The sequence below is a fragment of the Chenopodium album genome, chromosome 1 (genome assembly GCF_948465745.1).
Source record: "Chenopodium album chromosome 1, dcCheAlbu1.1, whole genome shotgun sequence".
Classification (NCBI taxonomy): Eukaryota; Viridiplantae; Streptophyta; class Magnoliopsida; order Caryophyllales; family Amaranthaceae; genus Chenopodium; species Chenopodium album.
In genome coordinates, this window is record NC_137834.1 from 66,413,566 (window position 1) to 66,424,455 (window position 10,890).

At 35.1% G+C, this 10,890-nt stretch overlaps 1 non-coding gene across 1 annotated transcript; it reads right to left on the reverse strand.

Annotated features, from left to right (window-relative positions):
- Positions 1-763: 763 nt before the first annotated feature.
- LOC145566041 (small nucleolar RNA R71) lies at positions 764-870 on the reverse strand. The gene has a single exon (XR_014095348.1). It is a non-coding gene; the product is annotated as a small nucleolar RNA R71 (small nucleolar RNA).
- Positions 871-10,890: the final 10,020 nt, after the last annotated feature.

A 10,890-nucleotide genomic window follows, 5' to 3' on the forward strand; every position in this document is an offset into this window, starting at 1 on the left:
TTCCCTATTTGCATTAGTTAGAAGATTTAGGAATTACTTTTGATTAGTTAATACGACTTTAGCCTGTCAAAATTTGGCGCCGTTGCCGGGGAGACAGTTTTATTTTTATTTCTGATTGTTTTTGTAGTCTAGATTATTTTCTCTTGTCTCAGAGAACGTTAGTTCTTTGAGGCAGTTCTCATATTTAAATTTTATTTCTTTGTTTATGCCCAGGCGTTCCAGATCAGGTTACATTCCATTCGATCCCGAGATCGAGCGCTCTTTCCATAAACAAAAGAATCTCTACAAAAAAATCCTAGCGGGCTCTGAGGAAAACAATAATCAAAGAGACCCTCCAAATGATTCCAGTGATTCAGAAATCCCTTCAGATCCAGAATCAAAGATGGCGGTACCTAAGAAGCTCAGTGATTATTCGCAGCCAAAGCTCACAGATTTCCCGCACCTTACTTCCACTCCGGCTCTAGATGGAGTTCAATTTGAGATCAAGCCCCAATTTATCACTATGATAGAGAGGAAGCAATTCAGTGGAGCTAAGGGTGAAGATCCCAATCTTCACATTGCAGATTTCTGCCAATATTGTAACACCATTAGACAAGTCGGGGTCACGTAGGACCAAATCAGGGAGATTCTTTTTCCCTTTTCATTATGTGGAAAAGCTAAATTGTGGTTTAATAGTTTGAATAGAACTGCACTTGGTATTACTGACTGGGAAACTCTTGCTTTGAATTTCTATAATAAATATTACCCTGCAGAGAGAACAACTGTACTAAGGAGTGCTATTCAGAATTTTACCCAAGAAGCCGATGAAACTCTATATGAGGCTTGGGAGAGGTTCAAGGATCTACAGACAGAAAGCCCCCACCACAATCTGGCACAATGGCAGTTGATCCAAGCCTTTTACAATGGACTTGGAAATTCATCTAGATCAATTCTAGATTCTGCAGCTAGTGGGAGATTCATGAATCTTAATGTGGAAGATGCAGGACATGTTGTTGAAGAGATGGCTATTCATAATTCCCAATATAGGAATCCCAGAGGGTTTGCAAACAAGGGAAAACACCAAGTCGATTCTATATCCTTTTTGTAGACACAATTAACTTCTATTAGCCAGAAACTAGACAGTATTAATAATTCTAATTCATCTTCCGTTGCTAATGTTTCTGCTATTGATACTAACTCTACAATATTTTATGAATATTGTGGTCTTGTAGGTCATTCGGCACATGACTGTAGGAGTTCAATTGAGAAGATTAATGATTTTCAAACCTATAAGCAAATTAGTCCATACTCTAACACCTACAATATAGGGTTGAAAAATAACTAAAATATGTTGTACAATAGTACAAATGTGCTTAACCCTCAACCACAGGTACAACAACCACAACAGAGGTACTACCAACCTCCACATCAGAGACCACAACAGGTTGTTACTCCTCCATTTGATTCTGGCCTATCAGAAATCAAAACGATGTTAGCCAATATGCAGAAGCAGATGCAGAGTAGAGATGCGCAAATTGACTCATTAATAGCACATAATAAAATAATAGATACTCAGATTGCACAACTTTCCTCTACTCTACAAACTTGCCAGCGGGAGCCCTACCATCACAGCCAGTACAAACAACAGAATACGCAAATGCAATTACTCTGAGGAGTGGTTCACACTATGATGGGCCTCCTATGCCCAAAGATGATGAACCTGCTACAACAAAAATTGCTAATCTTGATTCTGTTAAACCAAACAATGTTGTTACTAGCCTTGCAGGGCTACAGGGTAAAACTAACTTTTATGATAATTCTTTGCAGGGTAAACCCCAAGATATGAGTGGAGATGTGCAGGGACTTGCTATCAAACTTCCATTCCCTAATAGACATTTAAAGAGTAAGTTGGATAATCAATTTGGTAAGTTTCTTAAGGTTGTGAAGAATTTGCAGGTAACAGTTCCTTTCACAGATTTAATTACTCAAGTTCCTGCATATTCTAAATTTATGAAAGAAATTTTGACTAGAAAAAGATCTATTAGTGAGATAGAGACTGTTGCTTTTACTTCTGAATCTAGTGCTATATTACAAAATAAATCTCCACCTAAACTAAAAGATCCGGGTAGTTTTTCTATTCCATGTCATATTGGTAACCTGATGATTGAAAAAGCTTTATGTGATTTGGGTGCTAGTGTAAGTGTTATGCCATTATCTGTGAGCTCTAAATTAAATATGGGTAAATTAAAATCTACCAATATTACTCTACAAATGGCTGATCGTTCTGTTAAATACCCTACAGGTATTTTAGAGGATGTTTCTATTAGAGTAGGTAAATTTTATATACCTGTTGATTTTGTTGTTCTTGATATGAAGGAAGATTTGCAAATTCCGATTATTTTGGGTACACCATTCCTTCATAATGCAGGAGCAATAATAGATGTCAAAAATGGTAAACTTACATTATGTGTTGGGGATGATAATATTACTTTTAATCTAAATAATTTCCCTAAAAGCCCAATGTTAGAGGAAAAGTGTTTTAGTATTGGAGTGGTTGATGTATATAATTTTTCTAATAAGCCCCAAGCTCCCATTAGAGATCCCTTGAAGGCGGTATCTTGTGTTGCATCTTGTGCAGGAAAAACTAGTACATGAAAAGATGAAGTGGATGCTATAGAAAGAGCTTTAAATTGTGTTGGACTCGGGTTTGAAGATGAACTAGTGGAGATTGAGAAACAAATTGTAGGGTTTGAGCCCGTAGTGAAAGTTCCACGCGATCAAATGATAAATGCTCAATCTTGTGGAAAAACAAAGGAAATCAATTATAGAAAAGAATCTGGAGCAGTAAGTAAGAAGAAGACGCCAGTTCGGACCTTAGAGTCGGGCCCGATCGGGCCATGCTCGCCCGATCGGGCGCGAGAGCGCGACAGCAAAACTGCTCAACTTCGACAGGCCATAACTTTTGTGTTTCTTAACGAAATTTTACGTGTGACCTATCATTGGAAAGCTCTTCAAGTCTAATTTCTAATGCAATTAGAATCACTGAATTATCATTTTTTTTAAAAACGTTATGAGCAAAATAGTGAGTCTGACTCGTTTTTGCCTCTTCTGTTACTAACACTTTGTTTCTTGTTGTCCAAAATTGTACCAAGGTGATGCATTGCAATGTTTGGGATGCTGGTGGATACGAGTTTGATGATGAGGGGTAGTCACTTGGATTACTAGCTTCCCTTTAAGCTAATGAGGACATTGTCTTATTTAGATTTGGGGGGGGGGGATTTCTTGTACATATAGGTACTCTTTCTTTCCCTTTCTTTTTATTTTCTTTGGTGTGATTAGTTTAGATTTTATTGCTTTCATATTATAGAATTAATTTCTTTCTAGTGTAGTTTTATTGCTTTCCTATATGAAAAATACAAAAACATTGAATAATAAAAAAAAAATCCAAAAATACGTTCCAATGAATTATGAATCATGCTTCCCTGTGCCCCGTGATGAAAATTTTTCGAAATTGTTTTGGTTCTTAGTTATTGATGATAGATATTGAGGATTAGTTGATCATGATTTGATATTTGATTGTCTTGGAACCATAACATGCGTCAATTTTGTCCAACTACTTGTGAATATAGTGCTTGACTAGTTGATTTGGTTAGGAATGTGTGATAGTTTCTGGTATGTCAATGAATTTGAGAATTGGTTAGCAACTATGAGTAATGTTTTTATGGCTCAATATTATGCACATTGAGGAGGACGAGGGCATTTATTCTTTTAGGTAGCCTTCAGACGATATTAGATACATTTGTTCCCTTCTTGCTACCCATGTTGTTGCTTGTTCCCTTTTATTGTTTATTAACCACATTACAAGCCTATTTAGCCCCATTGGTTACTAGTCCAAATCTTGGCTTTGGGGGAGCTATAGTAAGTGAGGTGAGGGAGTTGTAGTGTGCACATTATTTGCACAATGTGGGAATATAAAAAGAGTAATTTGTTCTTTGTTTTTATGATTGGAAAAAATAAGAATTTGTGGTTCAAAGTTGAAAATTTCCAATGTGGAGTAAAAAGAAAAAAAAAGAGCAAAAGGAAAAAAAAAATTGTTTATTGTTCAAATGTACGGCTCAAGTATACTCCCAAAATCCCTTACTTTTGGTGCTTCTCAAATTTAAACCTTTCTGCTTTGTGTGGCAACTTCCTACATTAGGTGCCTTTTCCTTGTCATTTCTCTTTTGTGTTTTTTTTTTCTGTTTTTTTTTTACAAGTTTTGTTTTGGGTTTAGAACGATTTTTCTTTTTTCTTTTGCATTTGATCTTTCCTTTTGGTTTTAGACTAACTTTGTGTCCCCCTCTTATGTTTCGTTCCCCCAACTTCCTATTTGTATCTTTGCACCATTCCCATCCCAAGGTATGGAATAATGTAGGTTAAATAACTAAGGCTCAATTGACTAGGCTCCAAAGGGCTGCCAAAAAGATGGATTTTCTCTAAGGTTAAGAACATGGGATTATATTTGTGGAGTTTCAAGTTGCCTCCTGTGTTTTTGAAATCATCATATCCTTTCTTTGTGGGCCAAAGATGGGCCTCTTTTCGTTCGATAAATCTAGTAAGCCAAAGCTTATTAAGATTCTTAAAGTATTGAGTATGTATGCCTTTTGATATTGCCTGTTTGTATGTATACATTTTATTTAATGTGAGCCAATAACAATAAAGAGATTGAAAAGAGAACAAGATACACGTACTTGAAAATATATTTTTTATTCATTAATTAATGAGAGTACAAAATAAGTAGATTCGACAGCATGAATCTCTTAGTCTATCATAAAAAAAAAAAAAAAGGAAAGAAACAAAACAAGACCTAGGGTGCTACATCTTTAATTGTTGACAACTTCTTGAGATCGCGTCTTTGAGCTTTGTCCGTTTCCGACGTAGGTGAAATCCTCTCTAAAAATCAAGTCCATCTATATGATTCACGGTTTCATTTATCAAGTCCCTTTCAATTAATATTCCCACAGTATAGACTTTTTGAAATGTGTCTAAACCAAGGTATTGTAAATGGCACTTGTATTGTGGAGACATATTGTCTATAAACTTTGGGACAAGTTCATGATCCGGAGGTCTTTGTGGAATAAGAGCAACCTTTGATCGCCACCTAGAAAAGAAGTCAATGAAGCCTTCTTCTTCCCCTTGCTTAAGCAATTCGAGATCGCGCAAGGTAGTTGTGAGCTCGATGTTATATCCATATTGGGTTCAAAACGCTTTTACAACGTCACTCCAAGTGGAAGTTTGTTTTGCATCGAGGTTTTAAAACCTTGATCTAGTAGTTGGGTCCAATGAAAAAGGAAAAGTACATGCATATAGGCTTGGCTCAACCCCTTTCAATGCCATAATTCCAATAAAGCTCATTAAGTGAGTCTTAGGATTGTCTGTAACCTTAAAGGTTGGCAAATCCGTAGTCAAGAACTTTTATGGGAGAGTCTTGCCACTAGGTTGTGGTGCAAGCTCATAATTGAAGTACTTATTCTTTGAGTTTGCTCGAAGGACAAGTTTCTCCAAGGCCTCTACTCTTTCGGCTCTTGCTTTTTCTTGCAGAATGTTTTCTTTTTCTTAGTCTGCTTTTATTTTAGCCTTTTCTGCTTTTTTATGAGCCTTCATTTGGGCTTCTTCTTTTCGTAGGGCCTTTAGGTTTGGAGTTCCTCTCTAAGTTTCTCCAATGCTGCTTTGTCACCCATGATTAGACTAGTATATATGCGAATGTGGAAGATGAACTAGTAATGTGTGTCACGAGAAATTAAGCGCGTTCACTTAAACCTTTTCTGCCAAGCATTCAAACAATGAACCAAAGTCAAAATTATTGTTTTAGTTTTTTTTATCCTTGTAATAAGAATTCACTTTAAGCAAGTTTGTTGATGAAGAATGTCAAAAAAAAAAAAATCACAAACAATCATTAATGGAATGTCATGATTTGTGTTGACTTCAACAAGGTAATCATCTAAGGATTTTACTTTAAATGAATTGTTTTCGAAAAAGGTAGAAGAGAAAGAGAAGAAAGTTGTATTGAAAGTGTGCATTAAATTTGTAGAAATATTAATCGACCCGAACACACTCCTTAAAATGATCAAATATACTATAGTATTTGTTGATCATTTAGATTACAATAGAGATCAATATCGTTTTTTTTAATTATGATTCTCATATTGCTTATCTTTAAAGGATAATATATTACTATTTGCTTAAAAAGAATGATGGCCTCCGAATGTAAAATCCAAGAAATAATTAAATCATTTTCTCGGTTTTATCATTCATTATCTTCTCTCTTTTTTTTTTCAGAATAATATATATTTTTTTGTATCATACTCTCTCTCTCTTTTTTTTTTTAAGAACGACATTTCTTTTTTTTTCGTTCTATTTCTCTTTTTTTTTTTTTTGTGTGAGGCAATCATCCCAAGTAAAGTTCTCGGGATTTTCTTTTTAAACCATAGAAGAGGTAAATAAATTATACTCTTAAATCAAGGTTGACCAATTACAACTAAAAAATGATGAACACGAAAATAGGCACGTTTAAGAATAAACATATTGATGACGTCCTATTAAGAGATGCGAACTTCTAATGATGAACCTCATAAGAAGGAATGTCATTAGCTCGATTATAAAGTACATAAACAAATCATCATAATAAAAAATAGTATCGCGCGCAATTTTCCGTTTTGCGCTAAGGTGGAAAGTGCATCTTCAAGAGTAGCATCTACCACATGCGTTTTTTTTTTTTTTTTTTTTTTTTTTTTTTGCGAAAACGCAAAAAGAACGATTAAAAAAACATGTTTTTCGAAAAAAGAAGATCATAGTAAAAGTTAGGCAACGTTGTTAGCCAAAGAGATATTTTTAGCACCTACTTAACGATTAACCTTGAAGCGGTAGTATCGTTTTTTCCGTTAGATATTGCTCGTAACGAGTCAAAGTCAACGTTGAACAGTGGGCGCGCGCAAGACACAGTGTTGCGCGGAGGTTCTGTGCGCAACTTCTGAACTTGCGCAAGGAGGACGCGCGAAACTTTAACAGTTGCGCGTGCCACCTTGTAGGTTTGACAATTTTTTTTTTTTTTTTTTTTGTGAAAACGCAAAAAGAACGATAATTTTTTTTTCGAACCATAATTTTTGCGTAATTTTTTATTTATTATATCTCTAGGTAACAGGTTGGAATTAGTTAGATTAGACACGAAGCACATATTCATGTAGTCACATAAGCACATAAAATGAACCGTCAAAGCATACAATGTCATTCTAAGGTCAAGGCTTGGGTGTCCAAAGGTACCATATCTTAAGGGACGATGCACGAATCAATCACTCAACGTGTTGACCCATGACATAGCCCTCCCAACATTTTGTTGGCGATATGAGTGGGATGATTATTATTGATTTTGGGATAGAAGCCTAGTGTTGGCAACCCCTAGTCAATGAGCCAATCCCCAATGGTTAAACTGTGCTATGATTATGCATGATGCAATGTTGCTTGTTTGATTTTTACTTTTGTGAAAAAGGAAGATATTATGCGTTCGAGTCTCGCTCTCTAACTAGAGATTATCCAAGTTAGTTCTCGTTACAATCCATAGGCAACCTAGTGTTGGAAACCTTAAACCATAACTACGAACTAATCTTGTAACCTCTAAGTCCCCAGTGGAGTCGCCACTGTAAGGAGGGTGATCCCATCGTAAGAGGGTCCTTCCTTAGATGTCCATTGGCCCTTTAGAAGCCTAGGACTTTACACTTGTTAGGGTGTATTAGGATTTGAATTCCTGAATGTTTGGGAGACCTTGAATTAGAAATGATACTCTCATCACGCTTTTTTGTAAGAAACAAGTAGGAGTCGCCAATGAGTTTTTGGAAAACTCATAAACCTCGTTCATGCCTTTCTCCAGTAGAGTTCAAGGGATAATTAGCACGAATCGTAAGTTTACCCATGCCCAAATTGGTCTACATAAACCAGAAATGAGTTCGGGAGCGAGGGTACTAAGATAACGTTCCCTTTAGAGGGGAATCGCTATCTTAGCCCTAGTACGGCCTCTACTAGCTCTTCCTTTTTCACAATTTCATTACCAAACAATATATATGCAACGTGATACCTAAAAACTAAGTTAGTTGATTTTATTTACAAGCATTAATCACGTAGGAATTACATTGTATAAGTCGTTATTCTTTGTTTAATAATATTCGTGAAAAGAATAAAATAAACAATATTCGCCTTGTCTTAAGTGATAAAACAACAATTAATTATCAAATTCTATTCTTGATTAAAAAAAGAATACTATGTGAATTAATTAAATAAATGTTTGTTTAAAGTGATCAAACAACACTATTTATTCAATTAAAGTTATTTAAACAATAAAAGAAAAGTGAGTTATCTAAGTGCTCATGAAACTAACCATTCTTCTTTTATGTTAAATCTCCCTTTAATGTGTTTATGGACTTTCTTTCTTCTTCGTACCTCCAAGGAATTCAATGGATTCAATTAGGGTTGGAAAGTATTTGGGAAGAGTAAAGAAAAATAGTATGATAGTAAGAGGAGTTGAGAGATTAGGGTTTTGAGAATACTAAGGCTTTAATTCTGAATTTTTCGGTCCTCGAAATGCTGAACGAAGACCCCTATTTATAGGCGTAGGGATCTAGGTTTAGGGTTTTAGAGTCGCGTCGTCAGGTGGCGCGCACAACTCTCTGAGTCGCACAAGGTGCCGCGCGCGCCAGGTGCGCGCAACTGATCGAGTAGCACTGGTTTGCAATTTGCCTTATACGAAAGCGCGTTTGTAAAACTTCCATAACATTTGATTGCGGAGTCGGATTAAGGCGTGTGAGATATCATTGGAAATCTATGAATTTATAATTTCCAATTCCGTTTGAAATAGGTTTAAATATATTATGGATCAAAACTTATGGCCGTTGGAGTGCAAGGGTGTCGGTTTTGGGCCCGGTTTAGTGTTTTGATCATAACTTCTTCGTTTTGGCTTGAAATTGGGCTTATAATATACCGTTAGAAAGCTCTTTGAAAGGGCTATCCATCTGTATAGGCCTTTTATGGGAATTTTATTATTTATTTATCTGTTTGGCTCGGTTTTCAACAATGTAGGTTCCATTGGATCCGATCATTGCATTTAACGCATTTTGGTCCATTATTAATCAAGTTTAAACATGTATGAACACGTTTTATGCCTAATTAGTAATCGGACAAGGATCTAAGATAACTTGGTTTCAAATATTGGTTTTAACTTACTTCATAATGCTTTTCGTAGTCCATAAACACTTCAACTTTGATCTAACATGAAGAATGGATTTTTGTAACATCATTGCACTTCCTTTCGGGACAAGAGGCTAAAATTAGGTGTCTACATAAGTAACCCCTAATTTCAAGTGGTACACCCTAATTTCAAGTAACTCGTATTATAAAACGAAAATACTCTTGTACGAAATATTTCAAGCGTTAATCCCCAAGCTTGAACCCCACTGTGATCATACACTAAAGTACGGTGGCGTCCAAAGGGAAAGAAAATAGAGCAAAAGAGTCGCCAACAAGTTTTAGGAACTTGTAAACCGTTAACGAGGTGAAGGTTACACCCCTTAACGATCCAAGAGATCGTCAACTCCATAAGGTCTTGAACAAAATAGGGTTCGGGGATGAAGGTACAAATCCAACCTAAAAGAGATTGAATCTGCCCTAATAATAGGCCTCTACTTTATTCTGATCGTATTCATGTGCGCTTTCTGACTAACATGCAATCAATAGGATTACCCTAAACCTGTTTATCTATGTTGGTTGAATATTAATGCACAAATAAATCTATTATTGGCGATCACTTGAATTATAATCAAATTAACCCTAAACAAGATTATTAATTATCTCATTAAGCCTGATTACAAGTACTAATTCCCTTTAAGCATGCATAAAAGGTGTGATCAAGCAATAACAATAAATATCAAGCAACATAATAATAATAATAATAAAAATAATAATAATCATAATAATAATAATTATAATAATCATCATCATAAAATGATAATCATAATTAAAATAATCATGTTAAAGCATAAAAATAGCAAGATCATAGGCATGATACTAACAAGATTAATAACAAACCCTAGCATGTCACTAAACAATAAAAATCAAATATTAACCCTAACATGATACTAACAATCATAAATATTAGGAAGAACATAAAAGGCATCATACTTTTAATCATACTTGGTATTAAAGTTACCCTAGACATGATACAAGGAACTTATTGTTGTCACCCTAAACATTAAATTAAGGAAAACATCCTAACATGATACTAGGAATCAAAATAACAATCTAAGCATGATTTCTATATCATAATGTCAATTAAACCATTAAAGTACTTACTTGGATGCCTCGTACTTCTTTCTTATAACAAAATACACACGTTAGTAACTTCAAGGAAAATAATAAACAAAAATTAAATTAAATAATTGAAATAAAGATTTGGGACCAAACCCTCAGAAATTAAACCTTTCACGTCTAGGGCGAAGGCAACTTCGAATATGGCTAGGTGTTTCTAAATCTTGCGAATGCGGAATTTTTATATTTGTGAAATGGCTAGTTTAGAAAAGAGAGAGAAAATAATCAAGAAAATCTTGATGAGAGTTGGTGAATGAAAACGGAGTTTTTAGAAGACTATTTATAGAAAAAATCAGCCAAAAAGATAAAACATCAAAAACAGAGTTCTGACGCGTAAAACCAAATTAGCGCCAAACGCTGACCTTAGCGCCAGGCGCAAGCGTAGCGTAAGGCGCTACAGCTGGCGTTTGGCGCTGACTAAGAAATTGACGCGTTTTCTTAAAATCAGATAGAAATTGCCGTACACGAGGATAAAATCGTATTTTCCTCAAAAACGTTATTTGATTTTAATTAAAACTCTGA